The sequence below is a fragment of the Mustela erminea genome, chromosome 2 (genome assembly GCF_009829155.1).
Source record: "Mustela erminea isolate mMusErm1 chromosome 2, mMusErm1.Pri, whole genome shotgun sequence".
NCBI lineage: Eukaryota > Metazoa > Chordata > Mammalia > Carnivora > Mustelidae > Mustela > Mustela erminea.
In genome coordinates this window covers 21,198,463-21,222,194 of record NC_045615.1, presented here as the reverse complement: position 1 = coordinate 21,222,194, position 23,732 = coordinate 21,198,463, and the positions used below count along the sequence as shown (strand labels likewise).

At 40.5% G+C, this 23,732-nt stretch overlaps 1 long non-coding RNA gene across 7 annotated transcripts in view; it reads left to right on the top strand.

The window, feature by feature from the left end:
* LOC116584322 overlaps positions 1-23,732 on the top strand; it is a 94,251-nt gene that overhangs the window by 14,448 nt on the left and 56,071 nt on the right. The window contains exon 3 of one of the 7 annotated variants that reach the window (XR_004283158.1): positions 7,977-8,054. The exons of the other annotated variants lie outside the window; for them this stretch is intronic. This is a non-coding gene — a long non-coding RNA (uncharacterized LOC116584322). The remainder of the gene's footprint in view (positions 1-7,976; positions 8,055-23,732) is intronic. 7 annotated transcript variants of the gene reach the window in all.

Genomic DNA, 23,732 nt, shown 5'->3' with positions numbered 1-23,732 from the left:
CTCACTGATTGGTCATGTAAGCGTATATAAGTGTGTAGACTTGCGGAAATAGAGAGAAGAGAGGGAAGATGCATCCGAACCGGGGTGTCCTGTCGTCCTTGCGGGGCGAGGGCAATAAATGGCGCCGGCACCCGGGAACTAAAAAAAGGAATCTTGCAAGGTAATCCGCAGGAAAGTGGGGAGTAAAGGTCCGCAGGTAAGCGGGGACATTAGCCACGTTCAAAAGTGGGAATTCCGTGGTAAAGCAGGGAGTAAAAATAGAAAAACCTTGCAAGGGAGAAGTCCGCAGGTAAGCGGGGTAAAACCACGACAAAGGTGGTGGGAAGCTTGTACAAGACCGCAACAAGAAGCGGGGCGGCCATAGAGCCGGGATTTTCTTATCGAAACCGCAGGTAAGCAGGGAAGGGACCATGATCAAAGTGGTGGGAATCTTGTACAAGTCCGCAATAAGAAGCGGGGCGGCCTCAGAGCCGGGATTAACTTGTACAAGTCCGCAATAAGAAGCGGGGGGGGGGGGGGCATAGAGCCGGAATTAATTTGTACAAGTCCGCAATAAGAAGCGGGGCGGCCTTAGAGCGGAATTTAGCGGCGAGTCTTTAACGTCCGCGTCTGTTTGTGTGTTCTTAATGGGATCTGAAGTATCTAAAGTGCGGTTGGAAGGGTCTTTAGAAGACCTGCTGAAAGCCAATGGAACTCCACTAAAAGCAAAAACTGCTTGGGCCTTTTTGAATACAGTGGAAAAGGCAGCTCCATGGTTCCTAGATGAAAGCTTGCTAAACATACCTCAATGGGACCACTTAGGGGAGGATTTGAAGAAACAAGATGCTTTAACTCTTCGCCTCAAATTTAACATAACAAAAGCACAGGCACGGGACATAGTAGTCTCCTGCAGAAATTGCGTGATCTTACTACCTGCACCGTCCTTGGGGGTTAATCCTAAGGGTTTGTTACCTAATCATATATGGCAAATGGATGTCACACATGTTTCAGAATTTGGAAAGTTAAGATATGTTCATGTCTGTAGATACCTGCTCTGGAATAATTTTCGCCTCAGTGCATACGGGGGAAAAATCCAGAGATGTTATTGCCCATTGCCTACAGGCTTTTGCGGCATGGGGAAGGCCACGCCAATTAAAGACAGATTATGGTCCAGCCTATAGCCCACAACCTTTAAAGCCTTCCTACAACAACCTGACATTGACTCGATACATGGAATACCCTATAACACACAAGGACAGAGTGTTGTGGGGCACGCGCATCTTACAATAAAAAATGTGCTTTATAAACAAAAAGGGGGAATAGGGGACACCTTCAGGTCCCCTAAAGATAAGCTCAACACCATTCTCTTTATTTTGAATTTTTTAACGTTGGACAAAACGGGTAAATCAGCTGCAGACAGACATGCAAGTGATGCTGCTGCTTCCCCTAAGCCTTTCATACTTTGGATGGACATCCTCACAGGAAAGTGGAATGGACCAGATCCAGTGTTAGTATGGAGTAGGGGGTCTGTATGTGTTTTTCCACAGGAAAGGAGGCTCCAATTCGGATCCCAGAGCGGCTGGTGCATGCAGCCTTGCTTCCAAACAACAGTCATGATGCTGAAGATGCTGATGATAACTCTGGGGATGCTACACCTCTTGTGGCAGACTCAAGCCAGAGAGCTGTGAGCAGTGGTTAAAGCATGGCCATATCCTTTACCAGTGACTAACTTTTCTCTCATATTCCCTCCTCTCCCTTTAATGCATGGCAGGTCTGTAACTTGCTAGGGGCATGTACTGATATCTCAGCAGTATCCATGTTAAATGGTGGCAAATTCCTCAACTGTTCTTATAAACAAAATGACTCTAGTACCTTTGAGACAACAGTTAGTGTGTCTTGTCCCAATAATATTACTTATCAGCCCACTCCCATATGCGTCTGGCCACCGTTCCTTTTCCTCGTAACAAATGCTAGTGAGCTGAATGATACGTTGAATTGCACTAAGAATTGCTATCTTTCCCAGTGCTGGAATGTTATGGCCTTCAAGCTGGATGTGATTATGCGTATCCCTACCCATGTTCCTATCCCAGTTTCCATTCCAGAGGACAAGTTACCGGTGGTGCTATCCAGAAAGAAGAGAGATTTTGGTATCACAGCCGCCGTTGTGACAGCATTGGCTATATCTACAGCAGCTGCCACGGCAGCAGCAGTCTTGCTTGCTGCAACTATACCCACTGCGGAAGCTGTGAACACCCTTGCAGAAGGAATGGCGGCTGCCCTTCAAACACAGACTCAGATCAATGCACATCTGCAAGCAGGAATCCTGATAGTCAACCAGAGAGTGGATTTGGTTCAAGAACAAGTGGACATATGGGGGGCCCTATTGGGACTGGGATGTATAGTACCCTTCCCGGCAATTTGTGTAACTCCCATAGCCTATACTAATATGAGTGACTAACAGAATGTCTCCCGACAGCTCTCCCAATACTTGCGGGGGAATTAGTCCGCAGAATTCCAAAACTATACTCAGCACCTGCTACTAGGCATAACAAGGATAAATAACACCAGAGGTGAGCTTGCAACCCTCCCAGAGATAATCAAAACATTGCAAGATGGGACGCCTGGGTGGCTCAGTTGGTTAAGCAGCTGCCTTTGGCTCAGGTCATGATCCCGGCGTCCCGGGATCGAGTCCCACATCGGGCTCCTTGCTCCGCAGGGAGCCTGCTTCTCCCTCTGACTCTGCCTTCCACTCTGTCTGCCTGTGCTCGCTCTCGCTCGCTCTCTCTCTGACAAATAAATAAATAAAATCTTTAAAAAAAAAAACCATTGCAAGATGTGTTAACCTTTACAAAACAATGGGCTAGCGTAATTGGTCTGATGACAATCCTCGTAGTGGGCTTGATTCTGCTAGTATTTGGAGGCGACAGCAACATAGGCAACAGCAAGCCATGGTGCAGGCTTTGTTAGCCATCGAGGCTGGAACATCCCCGCAAATATGGCTAAGTATGCTGGATCGGTAGTCAACGATGGGTAAGATTGGTGGGGGAAATATACCAACCTAAGACAGGACGCAGATCATTGATATCTGCCGTCTGATGACGGGTAAGGATATTCCCCGCCACTGACAACCTAAGACAGGCACGATCCCTGCCATAAAAGAAAAAAGGGTGAGATGTCGGAGGCAGGCCCCTGGCCAGGGCGGCCTCCGCCATTAAAAGATGGCGCCTGGCTAGTTGCCAGGTTAGGATTGCCTCGTGAGACTAAGCAGAACGCCCAAAGAGGAAGTAAACAGCATTGGTTGCTAGCGAAGTTGTTCATTTAGGTGCACAGCCTGATTCGCTCCCTGCTGTACCCTGCTCACTGATTGGTCATGTAAGCGTATATAAGTGTGTAGACTTGCGGAAATAGAGAGAAGAGAGGGAAGATGCATCCGAACCGGGGTGTCCTGTCGTCCTTGCGGGGCGAGGGCGATAAAATAGACTCAAAATGGATGAAAGACCTCAATGTGAGAGAGGAATCCATCAAAATCCTCAAGGAGAACACAGGCAGCAGCCTCTTTGACCACGGCCACAGCAACTTCTTGTTAGATGCATCTCCAAAGGCCAGAGAAACAAAAGTAAAAATGAACTATTAGGACTTCACCAATATAAAAAACTTTTGCATAGCAGAGGGAACAGTTGACAAAACCCAAACTGACAGAATGGGAGAAGATATTTGCAAATGTCTTATCAGGCATTTATAGTATCCAACATCTATAAAGAACTTCCCCAAACACCCAAAGAATGAATAATCCAATCAAGAAATGGGCAGAAGACATGAATAGATATTTTTCCAAAGAAGACATGCAAATGGATGACAGATGTATAAAGAAACGCTCCACATCATTTGGCATCAGACCAGTTTTAACTTAACCCTGACTAACACCTGCATAGATGGACCATGGAGTGACCCATGGAGTGACCAGCAGTTACCTTTACCTCATAATACTAAAATCTGTGCCCAAGGAGGAGTACAAGCCACCTTCACATAACATACATTGTATGTATAGGCATATTTCCTTAAGTCACATGCTCCACCCTATGTCCACCTCTATATGTGATGACAAAGCTCCCCATCTAAACTTTCATCCAAACCCTAAATAAACAGAACCCATTTGCCCTTACTTGAGGACTCATGGCTTTGGAAGTTATTCCTTATGATCTCCTTATTTGCTGCAAATAAAGTTTACTTTGTGCAATAACTCCACCCGCTGTAGTTTCTTCTGTGACTCACCAAGGAGTAAATTCAAGTAAGTTCAGTTACAGTGGGAGTCCTTGGACTGTTAAGAACTGTGAAGGGTGTAAGATTTTTACCCTGTTCGCAAACTAACAGATTAGCCTGCCGTAGTTTCATAAATGCCAATAGAAGATAGACATCTTGATCAGAGACAAAGAACTTTTCTACTCCTAGCACAGCAGGAAGTGTGAGCTTCATGTCTGCATTGTTCCCTTGCCTTCCATGTTCCATTGGTTAGGTGAAAAACTCCCAGTGTATGCTGTGAATGTAGTGGATTTACGTCACAGCTGAGGAATTTCAAATTTAGAAAAATCCCAACCTTTTAGAATGGCCTGCAGGCAAACCTACCCAACTTTTGCCCTGGAGGGAGAATTTATTTTCCTGGTCAGGAAACAAATGTGCTTTTTGCCCTAGAATGAGATATTATCTCTATATCTCAAGGCTGTTTGGCATATAAACCCTTGAAAAGATGTTTCAGAGCAAAAGCTGATAGAAAGCAAGGAAATGTAATGAATGAATTGTCCCAGAGTAAAGATTAAACTAGATAAGCAGACCTACTTGACTTGTATCACCAAAAAAGTATACATTTGGTGAATAGGGGCCTGACTTGAATCAACTTGACAGAATTAGTTGTTTTCCACCCCCAAGACAGCTGTTAGACTTAGAGCTGTTTTAATAAAGGTAAGGCCACATACCCTTGAGGAAAGTCTGAGATAATACAGAAGGTGCATTCCATGAATCTTATCTATCAAGATTTATCAAGGTTTATCAAGGAAAGCATGCAAAAGGTGAAGGGAAAGAGCCACACCTTTTGTTATCATCAGACAATTACTTTGAACCAATTGCCAAGTAATTGTAAACCGTGATTACTGGTCATATGATTCATTTGAGGTTGTAGCTGGTCATATGATTCAGCCAAGGTCACACATGGTCAAATAGGTTGGTGTTTTCAGGAGAGTTTACTAGAGAGATTGTTTACAAAGCTTGGGATGAGGACTATGGAAGCCAGTAGGGGTGGTGCAATAACAGGGTGAAGAAGAGGAATTAATTGCAGGAATCTGAAGATAGACTGTTTGGAATAGGCCATCTAGAAAGAGCCATGACCACCTCTGGAGGAATGACCTCATCAAGGGGAGCTGAATCAATGCTCAACCTCACTCTCCTCCCTTTCTCTGATCTTCTTTCATGCCTTCTATGGGCCAAACTGGAAGTCTAGAACAAGGAAGCCTGTTGATACAGTCTAAACAAACTGTCCTCCCAGGGCATGGAACACAGCAGAAAAGGGCAGAGGATGGATTTGGAATGACAAATGGAAGAAATCCAACCCAGCATAATGAAACAGTATTTTAAAAAAAAAATACTTAAGCTTAAAGTATTCTGACTTCCCAATGCTTCCATTGCTGGCTGACTTTTTTATTGTGAGAGGGAATGAGCTGGAAATTAGATGTTTGGGACATAAATCTGCCTAAATTTAGATAATCAAGAGTATTATTTATTTTTATTCCATACCTATATAAATATGAATGATTTACGTCATTTTACTTGCTAGTGTCCTTCTGAAACTGGGGGATACTTTCCCATCATCACTCCTATTTTACCCACAGACACTATGATCCATTATGATTTTTGAATGAATATGCCCTCATTTTTATGTGGCCCGCTGCAGATTTGACCCAATTATTTCAGCCATTTTCACGTTTGATTCTCATCACTATGGGGTGAATGAACTGTGTGGCCATCTCCACTGATTATGATGGGGCTCGCATTGACGAGATTAGAGGAGCCACAGCCTGGGCATTCTGCACAGGAACATTCTTCTCAAGAATCAGTCTAAAAAAATCAGTAGAAGGGAAGATGCTGAGCCTTTCAAATTCTTTTCCATTTGACTTTTCAGCCACACTGTCACCAGCATTTTTTAAGCTAATACAGTAGGACAGGTATACTGAAATAAGTGCCCTGCATCTTTGGAAAAAGCAAATGGGGGACAATATCCAGATCTGAAGTTGAGAGCCACACCGAACTGACCATGCTAGTTAATCTCAGGGAGTCCCCAGTTGCACAATGTATATTTTCTGAAAGAGGTGAAGCAAGGCCGTGAGAGCAAATTTTGACACTGACGACTAGTAAAATTTTATGCAAAAATATACCAAAGTGAATCTTGGTGGTCCAGTTTTTTATTTTTCCCCAAAGGTGGTTTATAAAGATAGACACTTTCTTGTTGATATGAACTAATATTTCTATTTTTAACATTTATTTTTAATATCATACATACTATATATAATACCAAATGAATATATAATCTTAGGTATTTTATATATTTATGTTAAATTAGTTGTATTATATGTAAATTTATATATAATACATATTATATATGATATATGCATACATATTATAATAATATTTATTGTGGAGGCCACAAAATCCAGGTTACTGCTGATTTAAAGAAAAAGTTTCCTTAGTCTTAACAACTCTTCAAGAAAAGGTTAGGAACCTTACAACTCATCTCTTTGCTGCTATTTCCATCACTTTTTTCTTTTATTTTTGCTTAATAGGAACACATTACTCATGCTTTTAAAGCTTTTCCATCACAGTATTCCTAATAGTGGGAAAGAGAGAACATGTCCTTCCCAGGGGTCTGAGATAGCACCTGAAGGTACTGCAAGGAAGAAATTTCTGTCATTTTATGTTTTTTAGAAGTTTTTTTAAAAATTCCAGTTAGTTAACAGACAGTACAATATTAGTGTCAGGTGTATAATACAGTGATTCCACACCTCCACACATCCCCCAGTGCTCATTACAAGTGCCCTCCTTAATTCCCATCACCTAGTTCGCCCATTCCCCTTCCACCTCCCATCCAGTAACCATCAGTTTGTTCTCTATACTTAACAGTCCGTTCTTTGGTTTGCCTTTCTCTTTTTTTTCCTCCCATTGGTTGTTTATTTTGTTTCTTAAATTCCACATATGAGTGACATCATATGGTATTTGTCTTTCTCTGATTGACCTTTTTTGCTTAGAATAATACTCTCTAGCTTATTGCAAAGGCTAGATTTCATTTTTTTAAAATCTCATTTCATGTTTTGTTTGAAGAAACTAGTTATATATACACACATATAATGTGGAAATTAAAACAAATATATGTGCATATATTTAAATTACTATATCAGTAAATCTGGTAAAATTTTTGTTATTTATTTCTTGTGGCTTTGAATATGCCCCAAGACATTGCCAGTTATTTTATGGACCAAGTTTGAGATTCTGGGCATGCAGATTTCCTAAATATCTTTCAGTCAGTGAACAGATATTACCCATTATTATTTGGCACTGAACTAAGCACTTGAGTTACTGTGGGGAATGTGGCATCCTGATTTCTTCCTCTGTACCTTCACCTGTGTGGGCCCCTTATATAGAATTCCCAACCCCCCTTTCTTCCCACCTAGTCAAGTCCTGTCTGTGGATGTATCTCCGCATCCCACCTCACTCTGATTTCCTACAGTTCTGAGAAGACAGACTATTTCTCTATTGGAAATAGGTGCCTCCCTCAGGCACCTACCACTAAGTTGACTGAGTAGGGGGTGATATAAATTTCAAGGCCTCTTCCTAAAACTATTGCTGATATGTACATTAACATGCCAGCAAAGAGTGTTTCTTATACCAGCTAGGCTGAATTGCCCAAGTCAGTTGAGTAATTCCTGCCCCTTTTCATTGCTCCCATAAATTTGCAGAGTGGCAGAGGATCTATGCCTCTTCTCTGGAGCACAAACATGGTATGGCTGACTATGTTCCTCATAAGCAGTTGGATGGTAAGAACTTGGGGGTATTGGGTACATCCTCTTTTCCTTGTGCTGTTTCTTTGAGACAACTCTGTGTGATACAATCCTGGTTGTCCTCAACAGGGTGCTATTTAGACATTTATTCTTACAGAGACTTATTATTTAGATGTTTTTTGTGTCTTTGTAGAAAGTGACCAGGCTGTCTTTTACTTCATTAAAAAGGGATCTAGGGGGGCCTGGGTGATGCAGTTGATTAAATGTCTGACTCTTGGTTTTGGCTCAGGTCATGATCTCAGGGTTGTGAGATTGATCTCTGTGCTGAGCGTGGAGCCTGCTTGAGATTCATTTGTACTATTCTGAGAGAGTGGAATAATATCTCCTATGAGTGTCCCATACCTCTTATCCAGCCTATATGCCATTGCTCCTTTACTCTTACATGCATTAAGTATAATGCTCAACTCAAAAGTATTGAATGAATGAATGAATGAATGAACAAATAAATTATAGGAATAAGTGTTAAAGTCCAGGCTTTCAATGTACCCCATGATACTTTTCCTCCTTTTCTTATTTCCTTCCTTCCCCCCTTCCCTCCCTTCCTTCCTTCCTTCGCTCCATTCCCAGCGCAGAGCTCAAGGTGGGGCTTGAACTCACAACTCTAAGATCAAGACCTGAGATGAGATCATGAGTAGGCTGCTAAACTGACTGAGCCACATGTGCCCCTTTCCCTGATACCTTTTCTGACTGGTCCAGGCCTCAGCATTATTCCCTATTCTGTGTCATTCATTAGTGGCTAAAATAGGCTAGCATAAATGGTTGATTATATTCCATGTTTATAGTCTGTCCACTCAACCAAATTTAAAAGGCTGAGGCTTTTAGGTTTTTAATCCATTTTGAATTTGTTTTTGTGTATGGTATAAGAAAGTGGTTCAGTTTCATTCTCTTCCATGTTATTGTCCAATTTTCCCAACACCATTTATTGAAGAAACTGTCTTTTTCCCATTTAATATGCTTTCCTGCTTTGTTGAAGATTAATTGACCATATAGTTGTGGGTTTTTTGTTGGGGGGGGGTGCTTTCTCTTCTTTCTATTGAGCTATGTGTCTGTTTTGTGTCAGTACCATACTGTTTTGATCACTACAGGTTTGCAGTGTAACTTGAAGCCTGGAATTGTGATGCTTCCAGTTCTGCTTTTCTTTTTCAAGGTTGCATTGGCTATTTTGGGTCTGTAGTGGTTCCATACAAATTTTAGGATTGCCTGCTCTAGCTCTGTGAAAAATGCTATTGGTATTTTAATAGGAATTGAAACCATAAAAGTCCTGGAGGAGAACACAGGCAGTAACCTCTTTGACATCAGCTATGGTGACTTCTTTCTAGATATGTCTCCTGAGGCAAGGGAAACAAAAGCAAAAATAAACTGTTGGGACTTCAAAATGAAAAGCTTCTGCATAGCAAAGGAAACAATCAACAAAGGCTGAAGTAGATATTTGCAAATGACATATCTGATAAAGGGTTAGTATCCAAAATATATAATGAACTTATAAAACATGATACCCCAAAAATGAATAATCCAATTAAAAATGGGCAGAAGACATGAATACATATTTTTCCAAAGAAAAAAAACAGATGACCAAGAAACACATGAAAAGATGTTCAAAATCATTCACCACCAGGGAAATACAAATCAAAACGACAATGAGATATCAGATCATACCTGTCAGAATGGCTAAAATCAACAACACAAGAAACAACGGGAGTTGGCAAGGTTGTAGAGAAAGAGTAACCCTCTTGCACTACTGGCAGGAATGCAAGCTAATGCAGCCACTCTGGAAAATGGTATGGAGCTTCCTCAGAAACTTAAAAATAGAGCTACCCTACAACCTGAAATCATACTACTAGATATTTACCCAAAGAATACAAAAATATGAATTCGAAGGGATGTATACACCCTGATGTTTTTTTTTTTTTTTAAAGATTTTATTTATTTATCAGAGAGAGAGGGGAGAGAGCGAGCACAGGCAGACAGAATGGCAGGCAGAGGCAGAGGGAGAAGCAGGCTCCCCGCCGAGCAAGGAGCCCGATGTGGGACTCGATCCCAGGACGCTGGGATCATGACCTGAGCCGAAGGCGGCTGCTTAACCAGCTGAGCCACCCAGGCGTCCCCACCCTGATGTTTATAGTAGCATTATCTACAGTAGCCAAGTTATGGAATCAGCCCAAGTGTCCATTGACTGATGAATGGATAAGGTGTGGTGTATATATACACAATAGAATATTACTGAGCCATAAAAAAGAATGAAGTCTTGCCATTTGCAATAACATGGAGGGAGATAAAAAGTATTATGCTAAGTGAAATAAGTCAATCAAAGAAAGACAAATACCATATGATTTCACTCATCTGTGGAATTTAATAAATAAATGATCATAGGAAAAAAAATGAGGGAGGCAAATCAAGAAGTAGAGTTAACTGTTGAGAACAAACTGATGGTTACCAGAGGGGAGGTGGGTGGAAGAATGGGTGAAATAGGTGATGGGGATTCAGAAGTATATTTGTTGTGATGAACATCGGGTGATGTATAGAAGTGTTTAATCACTATATTGTACACCTGAGACTAATACCATACTGTATGTTAACTGAATAGAATTTAAATAAAAACTTTAAAAAGAAAAGGCTAAGATTGTGTTTTATATGCTTACTTTTTTCTTATATCTTATATCTTATATCTTACTTTTTTTCTTACTTTTTATTATAGCATGATCAATATATATTGGTTGCTATTGATAATGAAATTCTTGCAGGAAAAGAAACAATGAACTTCCAAGCTGTTGTTGCATTTTGCTTTTACCTTTCTTTGTGGTAGAAAGTTCTTGAGTCTTAAGTAGTATTGGTAGCAATTTATGTGATGATATCAAGTGTGGGTTTTATTTTAATTATGCTAAACCAAATGAACTTGAGAGGGAACACAGCTTTTCTCTTGCTACATGTAAGAAATTAAAAGTCATTTTTTATCATATTTACTATAGTGGATGATCAAGAGTACAGGGGCTGTATGGAATAGAAAAAAGAGCTCTGTACCAGGAGTCAGAGCTTTTCTCTAGATGTGTATTGTAGGTGATCATTTTGTGTCTTTGCTACTTGTGAAATGGGAAAGGAGGTAATACAATATGGCATAGTGGTTTTTAAGAACTTTAAAAAATGTTAAGTTTTGTTGAAATGCAATCTTGGGGGAAAGCCCATCACATACTGACATTCAGATAAAGCTATTGGGGCTCCTTGAAACACTGGAATCCACAGGTGTAGTACAAAGAGTAATCTTTAGAACCAGACCAATCTTACTATTTGTGCATGCTGGGACATTCAGTAAGATATCTTCTCTCTGAGCCTCAATTTCCTTAAGTGTAAAATGGAAACAAAAAAGAAAACAACCCCAAAGGGTTGATATAAGCATTATCTGAGAAAATACATGCAAAACTTTTAGCATAGAGCCTGTTATATTAAGAGTAGTTCCCCATGCAGTGGACATATATGAGCTGCTTTGTTCAAAAATACTTTACTTTCCTCTGACTACTGCTCCTTCCTTCCCAATGCACATGGTACAGCAGGAGCAGCAATATTATAACATGACCCAGTCTGCTGGCCAGTGAGTCCTTTCTCAGCATGTCTTGGGCTAGGCACCAAGAGACAGAACTTGGAGAATCTCTCCAGTGAACACATTTGAGGAAGCTGTAGGAAATAAAACTCAAGAGGGGTGCCTGGGTTGCTCAGTCAGTTAAGTGTCTGCTTTTGGCTCAGATCATCATCTCAGGGTCCTGGGATTGAGCCCCATGTTGGGCTCCCTGCTCAGTGGGGAGTCTGTTTGTCCCTCTACCTCTCCCTCTGCCTCTTCCAGCCCTGCTTGTGCTTTCTCTCAAATAAACAAATAAATATTAAAAAATAAAAACTCAGGAGTTTTCAGCAGTTTGCATAGGTTTCCTGAAGGGGAACAAGTCCGTCTGTGGAGAGGAAGGTAAAGAAGCAGGTTAAGTCGAGGCCAGCAAGAGAGGCAAGGCACTGAGAGAGGTGATGGTGTTGGAGTTCCTGTTTTCTAGTATTCCCGAGACCTAATCTCATTCCTGTCCTCAGTTCTTGGAGGAGTCCTAGGATCAATAAATCCCTCTATTACCAAGCTAGTGTGCAGGATGATGGTATGACTTCTCATTAAACTGGGAATTACATTTCCCAGAATCCTCTTCTGTGCACAATTCTCAGAGTTGGCTAAAGAGCAACTTCCATAAGATTTGGAAGGTTGAAGAGAACCAAAGACCATTATTTTCAGAAGAGCATCCTGGTAAGGCAGACAGACACAGAGGTGCCCCGGATCCATCTTATTCCAGCTCTCCTCCACACTGTCCAGTTTTCAACTGCTGGCCCTGCTCATCCAAAGCAGGCATAATTCTTTCCTATCCCCTTATGCAAAAACTTGGCTGCAGGCCCACAAAGGTCATAGTTCCACAGAAGGAATATTTGCTCCCTTCACAGTCCCACCGAAGGAGCTGCATATAGTTGCCTCTCAGATTTCCCTGCAACCTCCAACTAACCCACTCATGCCAATGCTTTTTGAGAACTAGTTAGAGACTCTCTCTCAAATCCTTTGACCTTCACTTCCTCAGATATTCCCACATTTGTGTGTGGTCTATTTTCTGTAATAAATCTCTTATTCCCATAATACTCTAGTGACTCTGCTTCTCTGGTTGAAGTCTGATTGCTACAACCAGTTTGTTTTTCTTTCACTTGCAGAGAAACCAAAAGGATATATATTTTTTAGATTTTTTTTTCACATTCTTTAAACAAAAAAACCCTCACAGAGTAAAGGGAATTATCAAGATAATGCTTTTGAAAAAAATACAGATTTTGGAGCAAAGCATTCATAAATTTTCTCACGTTATTCTTTTTTATACATAAACAATGGGTTGATAATAACTCATGGTGATTTTGTTAAAATTGCCCAATATGTCTTGAACCTCTTGAGTCAAACAGGAAAATCAGTGTGACTTTTGCCTCTTCCAGAGCTGTAGGTAATAACACTTTGAGGAAGGTACATTAGGAAGACACCAGTGTTGAGGAGTTTTCTGTCTTTAGTGGCCACAGTTCTTGGTCACTCTGCTTCAAAGAATAAAAAGGGGTAGACCAGACAAATAGTGGGGGCAGCAAAGTAAAGTTTATTGTGCAATAGTACATGCTCCCAGAAAAGGAGGTGGTCCCAAAGGATTGTCCCCAGAGTTTCTAAGTTTAGGGGGTTTTATGAGCTCTTTTGCAGAGCTATCTTAAGCATTCAGGGTACTCTGAGTCCTGCCAATCAGGATTTTGGTCACATATCAGTCTACCTATTGGGTTAATGTCAATGTGTGGATGGTCTTTTTTGCTGACATCTTGAGGCTTAAGTCTTTTTTTTTTTTTTTTTTAAGATTTTATTTATTTATTTGACAGAGATCATAAGTAGGCTGAGAGGCAGGTGGGGGGGCAGGCTCCCTCATGAGCAAAGAGCCCAATGGGGGGCTCCATCCCAGGACCCTGGGATCATGACCTGAGCCGAAGGCAGAGGCCTTAACCCACTGAGCCACCCAGGCGCCCCAAGGAGGCTTAGGTCTTAACTGCTCCTTGGCTGTGATAGAGACAAATGCCTTGTGGTTAATTGTCTTATTTTACAATATTTTGCAGAAGTCATTTCTTCAAAGGCTGCAAAACAGAATGCTAGTGTGATCCTGTCTAAGCTGCAAAACAGGATGTTAGTGCCATTTTATCTTAGCTGTCCTGATGCCGTATCTTCTTGTTGGGGATTCTGGCCCTTACTTTCCAACTCCTAACACCAGGGCAAAAACGTTACAACTTCAACATGGAATTAGGGACAATGGCTTCTCCTTCATCACTATGGATTGAACCAGAAAAGCAGAAACACTAGGATAAGCGCGTATACACACACACACACACACACACACACACACACACACACCCCACACATTTGATACAAAGATTTGAACTTAACCAATTGTGGGAGCTGGTTAAATAGTTTTTGTAGGGCTGTTGTCTTTGTGCCTGAGGCAGGAACTCAGAGTTCCAATCTCCTTAAGTCTTTATAGATACTTCCTCTACAGTATACCAGGAAAGTTTTTTCCCCCCATTTAAAAAAAATTAATTTCTTTTCATTGTAACAGAATTCATTGTTTATGCACCTCACCCAATGCTCCATGCAATAGTGCCCTCCATAAAACCCACCACCAGGGTCCCCCAACCTCCCATCCCCTGCCCCTTCAAAACCTCACATTGTTTTTCAGAGTCCATAGTCTCTCATGGTTCATCTCCACCTCCAATTTCCCTCAACTCCCTTCTCCTCTCTAACTCCCCATGTCCTCCATACTATTTCTTATGCTCCACAAATAAGTGAAACCATATGATAATTGACTTTCTCTGCTTGACTTATTTCACTCAGCATAATCTCCTCCAGTCCCAACCATGTTGATACAAAAGTTGGGTATTCATCCTTTCTGATGGAGGCATAATACTCCATAGTGTATATGGCCACATCTTCCTTATCCATTCGTCCATTGAAGAGCATCTTGGTTCTTTCCACAGTTTAGCGACTGTGGCCATTGCTGCTATGAACTTTGAGGTACAGCTGGCCCTTCTTTTCACTACATCTGTATCTTTGGGGTAAATACCCAGTAATGCAATTGCAGGGTCATAGGGAAGCTCTATTTTTAATTTCTTAAGGAATCTCCACACTGTTCTCCAAATTGGCTACACCAACTTGCATTCCCACCAACAGTGTAAGAGGGTTTCCCCTTCTCCACATCTTCTCCAACACACTTTGTTTCCTGTCTTGCTAATTTTGACCAGGAAAGTTTTTCAAGCAGAGCGAGACTAACCTCTTTAAACGCAGTTGGAAGAGTTGCTTCTCTTGGCTGGGAAGGGTCCACAGAATGCATGTGTTTCACCTACCCAGCTTCATTGGAAATATATCTCCATTTCCGTTTTCCAAGGTCCTAGTCCCCTATAGCCTGTTAAGATATCCCATCCAAGATGAAAGACAAGTTGTTGTATGTGGCCTGTGTCCATTTCTATTGTGGGGTAATGAATTACCAGAAAGGGGCTTACGCTAATTAAACTGATTATCTCACACTTTTGATAGGTCAGATGGCTGGATTTTCTGCTCAGTTATTCACTGGCTGAAATCAAGGTGTCAGCTAGCAATGCAGTTGTTTTCTACACTGGGCTTTTTGCTGCTCTCCTCTTTTTGGAAGCTTTTCTAGAGATCCTCCTTTGTTAGTGGTGTGCTGCTAGAACTTTTAGAAGTTCTTCAAAGTACATGCTAATATTAGGTGTGGGAGGCAGAGAGTTGAGAGGAGGCATAACACACCTGGGTGGCCAATGAAGGAATGTCAATAAAATGATCTCTAGTAAAATTAACTATATAAAAACTTTTTTAAAAAAGATTTTATTTATTTATTTATTTGAGAGAGACAGTGAGAGAGAACATGAGCGAGGAGAAGGTCAGAGAGAGAAGCAGACTCCCCGTGGAGCTGGGAGCCCTATGCGGGACTCGATCCCGGGACTCCGGGATCATGACCTGAGCCGAAGGCAGTCGTCCAACCAACTGAGCCACCCAGGCGTCCCTAAAAACTTTTTTGATAGCAAGTAATTGAACTCTAATTTCTTTTTCTCAAAACAAAATGAATTTGTTGATGTAGTCAGAGAGCTCAGTTCAGCTAACTTCAGATATGGCTAGATCCAGGGATTCAAATGATTTTGCTGAGATGCTTATTCTCTTATCTTTACTAGCTCTTTTCCAGCCCTCCTCTCATCCTTTGATTTTTAACCCTTAATTTGTAACCCCTAACTTCTACTATGGTCATTAATTGCAGCTGAAAGAAGTACTTCTTGTTATTTCTTAATAACAATTACAATTAATGATTGGCTTGTCTCTGGCCACATGCTTATTCCTGAATCCGTGCTCTGAAGGGGGTACAAGGTGGCTTAATTGGCCAGGTCTGGGCTATATGTTTTTTTTTTGTAGCTGGCCTAGGGATGGGGAAGTTGGTGGGAGGGGTGGAGTGGAATGGGGGCAGCTCAGGCCCTCCTGGACTGCATGAAATGAGACCTCTATGGGAAAGATGAATGCCGTTACCAGGTGAACTGGGGGGCCAGGCGATATTGGGCAAGCAGAAGCCACTAATGTCCTCTATGTTTAGCAATTGACTGATTCTGGTCTTAAGCACGAGGCAAGGTCATGTGTGGGATAGGGAGGATAGAGAAGAAATAAATGCCTCACCCATAGGTTTGAGTTACTTTAACTGGGGACACAGTCACAATTCCAGATCATTCAGAAAATCTTAAGAGTGTAAATTTTAGAGAAATGATAATATCCTGATGGAGTTATTTTGCTCATCTTTTTGTATTCACCTGCCCAGCTCTGCAACTGTATTGTGCTCACCCGCACCCCCCCCAGAACGCTCTCCCTGCCCATCCTCTCACAGCTGAACCTAACATGTTTGCTAAGACTCAGCCCAGGTCCAACTTCCGGTATAAAGATCTCCCTATTTTCACCCTTATCTATCTATCTCTCTCTCTTTCTCTCTCTCTCTCTCTATATATATATATCTGTATATATATTTCTTTTAAGCAAAGGAAAAGACATTTGCCATAGCTATGTGACTAAAGAAAATCTCTCTGAGCATCCATTTCTCCATTTGCAATTTGACAATAGATAACTACCACACAGAGTAGTTGAAAGGATTAACCAAGATACTGTAAAGGGACTCTCCCAGGACGTGGTATGGGATAGGAATGTAATGATTGGTATTTGAGGCAGTGCAGAATAGAAGAAAGAAGGCCCAGCGCGCTCATCCCCCATGCTCTTCAACATGTGCTATGCTCCCCAAAGCTCTCATCTGAGAACGAAGATGTAGTTCAATAAGCATTTTGTTTTAGGTTGAGTTCCCTCAGAAGCAGATGCTGAGACAAAGATGTATATATGAAGGTTTATCTGGGAGATGACTCCAGGAAGCGCAGAAGGGGTGTGGCAAGGAGAGGTAGGGAAGGGAAGGAAGCCAATGTGAGGGTAAGGGGTGTTAATGGGCAGCTGGGGCTCCAGCCCACTGGGAACCTTTGGGAGACTTTGTAGCACACACTCATAATTATCTCCCAAAGAGAGATGGAGAGAAGCTGGTGCCTTTATTCCTTAAACGACATCTAGTGTTGATTGCGGGTGGCTAGCACCCCACTGAATTTCCCTACATTTCTGGCCTGTTTCTGCCCATAGTTGAGATTCTGCAGTGGAGAGACCTCTGAGGCAGAGAAATCCAGAGAACTCTAGGGTAAGGCTGCCAGATTAAGCAAATAAAAATAAAGGATGCCCAGTTAAACTTGAATGTTAGGTAAACAACTATGTTTTAGTGTGTGTTATGGGCTGACTTAATGTCCCCCATCAAACTTGTACATTGAAGCTATCACCCCCAGTACCTCAGGGTGTGACAGTGATTGGAGATAGAGCCTTTAAACAGACAAGAGAGAATGAGGTCTTAGGGTGAGCCCTAATCTAATACAATTGGTGTCCTGTAAGAAGAGATTAGGACACAGGTATAGAGGGAAGACTGTGTGAGGACATAGTGAGAAAATGGACATCTACAAGCCAAGAAGAGAGGATTCAGAAGAGACCAATGTTACTGACACTCTGATCTTGGACTTCTAGCCTTCAGAATTATGAGAAAATAAATTTCTGTTGTTTCAGTACCCCAGTGTGTAGTACTTTGTTATGACAGCCCCACTAAATGAATACAGTGTATATTACAATGATGCTTGGGACATACTTACACTAAATAATTGTTGTTTATTTGAAATTCAAATTTAGTTGAGTGTTTTACATTTTATCTGGTAACCCTAATTCAGGGGCTTGTTTAAGGGGTAAGAACAGAGTACAATATCTGCATTTATTGAACATCTACCATGTGTTTGAAGTGGCATTTATTGTGGAAATACAGAATTAATGAGTAAGCCTCCAGACTTTGCTTACCTCTCATTGTTACAATTAGGCTTGAATGAAGGAGGTATATAGAACTGCTTTGAAGATTATAAAGTGCTCCACAAATAATACAAAGTTATTCATTTTTTTTACCTAGTTCTTAATACTTCCAGGAGAGTGTCTGGTACACAGTAGCTGCTAACAAATATTTGCTAAATCAAATGAAGTTATTATTATAGGCAATCAATAAACATTTTTTTTTTTTTTTTTTGCTGATTAATGTCATAAAACTCAGGTACTGTTTGAATACCTTCCCCAAACCTAGCCATGCTTATTTTTGGAGACTTGCCTCATATCAGACTATTCATATTAAAGTGAATATCTCACCTAGTAATCAATGGGAATATATATAAATGTAAATAAGTATATTTGCTGAAAGCACTTTTTGAATTTAAGAATTTTTTATAATTTAGTTTTTGAAAAGGTTTGTCTACAGGGAACTCTTTTAGGATTGACCTGATTTTTTTTTTCTGAACATTTTAAATTAACATATAATATATTATTTGTTTCCGAGGTATGGGTCTGTGAATCACCAGTCTTACAAAATTCACAGCACTCACCATAGCACAAACCCTCCCCAATGTTCATCCCCCAGCCGTCCCATCCCTCCGAGCCCCCACCCCCTGCAGTCTGTTTTGTGAGACTAAGAGTCTCATGGTTTGTTTCCCTTCTCCGGTCCCACCTTGTTTCAGTTTTCCCTCCTTTCCACCCACAACCCCCCACCCTGCTTCTCAAATTTCTCATATCAGGGATATCATATGATTGTCTTTCTCTGATTGATTTATTTCACTTAGCTTAATATCCCCATCCATATCATTGCAAGTGGCAAGATTTCATTTTATTTGATGGCTGCATAGTATTCCATTGTGTGTGTGTGTGTGTGTGTGTATAATCTTCTTTATCCATTCATCTGTTAATAGACATCTAGGCTCTTTCCATAGTTTGTTTTGTGGACATTGCTGCTATAAATATTCGGGTGCACGTGCCCCTTCAGATCACTACATTTGTATCTTTAGGGTAAATACCCAGCAGTGAGAATACTGGGTCATAGGGTAGCTCTATTTTCAACTTTTTGCGGAACGTCCATACTATTTTCCAGAGTGGCTACATGAGCTTGCATGCTCACCAACAGTGTAGGAGGTTCCCTTCTCCACATCCTCCCTAACACCTGTCATTTCCTGACTTGTTAATTTTAGCATTCTGACTGGTGTGAGGTGGTATCTTACTGAGGTTTTGATTTGTATTTCCCTGATGCGGAGAGATGTGGAACGCTTTCATGTGTCTGTTGGCCACCTGAATGTCTTCTTTGCAGAAGTATCTGTTCATGTCTTCTGCCCACTTCTTTATTGTATTATTTGTCCTTTGGGTGTTGAGTTTGAGACGTTCTTTATAGGTTTTGGATACTAGCCCTTAATCTGATATGTCATTTGCAAATATCTTCTCCCATTCTGTCAGTTTCTTTTGGTTTTGTTGACTTTTACTTTGCTGTGCAAAAACTTTGCTTCCCTTGCCTTTGGTGATGTTTCTAGGAAGAAGTTGCTTTGGCTGAGATTGAAGAGGTTGTTGCCTGTGTTCTCCTCAAGGACTTTGATGGGTTCCTGTCTCACATTGAGGTCTTTCATCCATTTTGAGTCTATTTTTGTGTGTGATGTAAGAAAATGGTCCAGTTTCATTCTTCTGCATGTGGCTGTCCAGTTTTCCCAAAACCATTTGTTGAATAGACTGTCTTTTTTCTATTGGACATTCTTTCCTCAAACATCAGTTGACCATAGAGTTGAGGGTCCATTTCTGGGCTCTCTGTTTTGTTCCATTGATCTATGTGTCTGTTTTTGTGCCAGTGCCATACTGTCTTGATGATGACAGCTTTGTAATAGAGCTTGAAGTCTGGAATTGTGATGCCACCAACGTTGGCTTTCTTTTTCAACATTCCTCTGGCTATTTGGGGTCTTTTCTGTCTCCATATAAATTTTAGGATTATTTGTTCCATTTCTTTTTTTTTTTTTTAAGATTTTATTTATTTATTTGACACAGAGAGACACACAGAGAGAGGGAACACAAGCAGAGGGAGTGGGAGAGGGAGAAGCAGGCTGTCTGCTGAGCAGGGAGCCCAATGCAGGGCTCTATCCCAGGACCCTGGAATCATGTCCTGAGCCAAAGGCAGTTGCTTAATGACTGAGCCAGGTGCCCCAATTTGTTCTATTTCTTTGAAAAAAGTTGATGGTACTTTGATAAGGATTGCATTAAATGTGTGGATTGTTGTAGGTAGCATAGACATTTTCACAGTGCTTGTCCTTCCAACCCATGAGCATGGAATGTTTTTCCATTTCTTTGTTTCTTCCTCAATTTCTTTCATGAGTACTTTAGAGTTTTCTGAGTACAGATTCTTTGCCTCGTTGGGTAGATTTATTCCTAAATATCTTATGGCTTTGGGTGCAATTGTAAGTGGGATCAACTCCTTAATTTCTCTCTCTTCTGTCTCTTTGTATATAGAAATGCAACTGATTTCTGTGCATTGATTTTGTATCCTGACACTTCACTGAATTCCTGTATGAGGAATTCAGGTGGAGTCTTTTGAGTTTCCCACATAAAGTATCATATCATCTGCAAAGAGTGAGAGTTTGACTTCTTCTTTACCAATTTGGATGCCTTTTATTTCTTTTTATTGTCTGATTGCTGAGGCTAGGACTTCTAGTATTATGTATTATGTTGAATAGCAGCGGTAATAGTGGACATGCCGAGTTCCTGACCTGAGGGGAAAAGCTCTCGGTTTTTCCCCATTGAGAATAATATTTGCTTTGGGTTTTTCATAGATGGATATTAGCCTGATTTCTTAATTTTAGGAGTGAGGGGAGCATGAACTTGAATGGAAAAAAAATTTTCATTAACTTCAAACTGAAATTTGGCTTTTTCTTTAATTACGAATCAATGTCACATATATTAATATAATATTATCTCTCTTGCCAATAGAAGTCACAGAGAGTAAGTTATTATAGTAGTTATAGATATCTCAAAATACCATTTATGTCAAGTGGTTATCAAATCTGCTGCTAATGCTAGTCTCATTATTTCATGGATTAATAAATTAGCACATATATTGCCAATTACTTTTTAAAAAGTATTTGATGGGGGTGCCTGGGTGGCTCAGTGGGTTAAACCTCTGCCTTCATCTCAGGTCATGATCTCAGGGTCCTGGGATCGAGCCCCACATTGGGCTCTCTGCTCAGTGGGGAGCCTGCTTCCCCTCTCTGCCCACTGCTCTGCCTACTTGTGATCTCTCTCTCTCTCTCTGTCAAATAAATAAATAAATCTTTAAAAAAGTATTTGAAAATATTTTAAATAGTTAGTTTGCTTTGTAATATATTTAATAAGATTATTTTGGGAAGGGTTCTGGAAGCTTCACTAGATTTCCAAAGGAATCTGTGGCATAAAAACTATAGAGATCCTGTTAGTACCTCATGGATAAAACAGCTCATGTGTGAGGCTCAGGTGTCTCTGGCCTGGTACTGCTGCTGTTTTATTCTTTTCTGGAAAATAGAAGGCACTTTGCAGGCTCAGAAGAGTACAACTGCATGCAGATGCAAGAGAAAAGTCAAAGTATGTCTAAACCTTGTTGAATAAATGACCAGATGGAGAGTCAAAGGACTGGATCTAATACAGGCTTACTTTTACTATCCTCTAACAGGTGTTTTTGTTCACTGAGTCAACCAATATTTGAGGACCTATGATGTGCCAGAGCCTGAGCGTGGCCTTGGAGAAGGGTTTGGTTCTGTCACTCATCGGGTGAGTGACCTTGAATAAGTTATACCTATAAGCCTTAGCGTCATACTCTGTAAGAGGGAGATACTGATCTTTAAGTTCATAGGGCTATTAAAAGGATTAAATAAGGGAATGAATGTAAAGTCCTAAAAACACATAATGATAATAGATACTGTGAATCACCATTTTGTCCATAAGGTCTTGCATCTATGGTATTGTTAGCTGTGAAAGAAAAGCATATAAAATTGTCTTTGCTTCTAGGGGAAACAATTCTAAGAACCTTTTAAGAATGGAAATGAGTCTGGGGCACCTGGGTGGGCTCAGTTGGTTAAATGTCTGCCTTCTGCTTAGGTCCTGGGATAGAGTCCTGCATCAGGCTCTTTGCTCAGCAGGGAGCCTGCTTCTCCCTCTCTCTGCCTTTGTTCCTCTGCCTGCTTGTGTGTGCTCTCTCTCAAATACATAAATAAAATCTTAAAAAAAAAAAAAAGAATAGAAATGAACCTAATTGACTATATTCTTGTTGGCTAAAATTTGACAGTTAAGGAAACTTCCATGAGAAGTACATCTTTTCTTTTTGGTCTTTTGATGGTGCTTAATACCTGTGGCACAAAGCAGAAAAGAATTCTGCCACGGCTGATAAAATGTTTAGTTTACTTTGTCACATATCAAAGATATCTTTGCCCTTAAATGCTTTTGCTTTTGAAACATTATTGACACAACTGGAAAAGTCATAAAAAGGGGGACTATGAAAATATATGAATGTTAAAATTGTATCAGTGTGTGTCAAAGACTCATCAGTAACCTTACTAAACCATTCTTCATGTATATTATTTTAGAAACTATCAGGAGATCTATCATAATTATGATTTAAGAGTGCCACTCTACAGTTCTTTTCCCTGATACTTTATTTTCTAAAATGCTATTTTCTAGGCATTCTTTTATTTTGGCTTGTAATTTTGGTCATTCACAGGCATAAACCATTGTAAAGACAGTAATCACCACCAGGTTGTGCTCTAGTTCCACAGTGGAAAAACACAGGCTGGGTCTGTGAAGAATTCTCTTAGGTCTTAGCTAGCAATATTATTTCTGTTTTTTGAAGCCTGGGTGGTGGTTGTGGGGGAGACAAGTATTTAAGAGGAAAAAAAAAAAAGACTTTGCTGAGAATAAAGAATTTTAAATTCACAGTGATTTAAAAATTGATATCCAGCAAAAAAGGTTTTCTCTGAGAACATTGTTATGTTATTACTTCTAGAAAAAATTGCATCAACCCAGTCCGTTAGTTAAAACCATTTTCTGGATGGAAAAATACATTTTAAAACTCTGTCAAAAATTTTGTTTTCTATATTCTCAAGTTGTTGATGGATAAGACTATATTTTGAGTTTTAAGATGAGGTGTATTTTATTTAAAATTATATCAGTATCTTCGCTATAAATAAGGCTTCAGAAAATATATGACCATTTCAACTTGAAAACAACTTTTTTTCTGGGGTAAGCTCTTTTTTTCTTTTCTGCTCTTGTTCTGCTCTTGAGACAGAAGACAAATGTCAATATTTATGAGTCAGGGGTTATGGGAAATGTTACCTAGGGCTACAAGGGGCCAGAGTTTGCCCTCTTCTATCCCAGGGGAGTTGAGTATGAGTGCCAGAGGGCAGTGTTTGGCTGGAAGGACCCAATTCCTTCTTTCTGTGTACCCTGTGGTCTGCCCTTTGAAGTGAAAGAAAATTCTGTACTCAGCGCAGCTTTATAAGATGTCAATTTAAGATGAACAATGCACACAAGTTTCTGTATATCCTTTTAGCTTAGAAACAGACGCAGACTTACAGAAAACAAACCAAAAAAGCCAGAATTATGCAATTTATTTTGAGATTTTGTGAGCTCCTCAGATAACATATTAAGTCAAA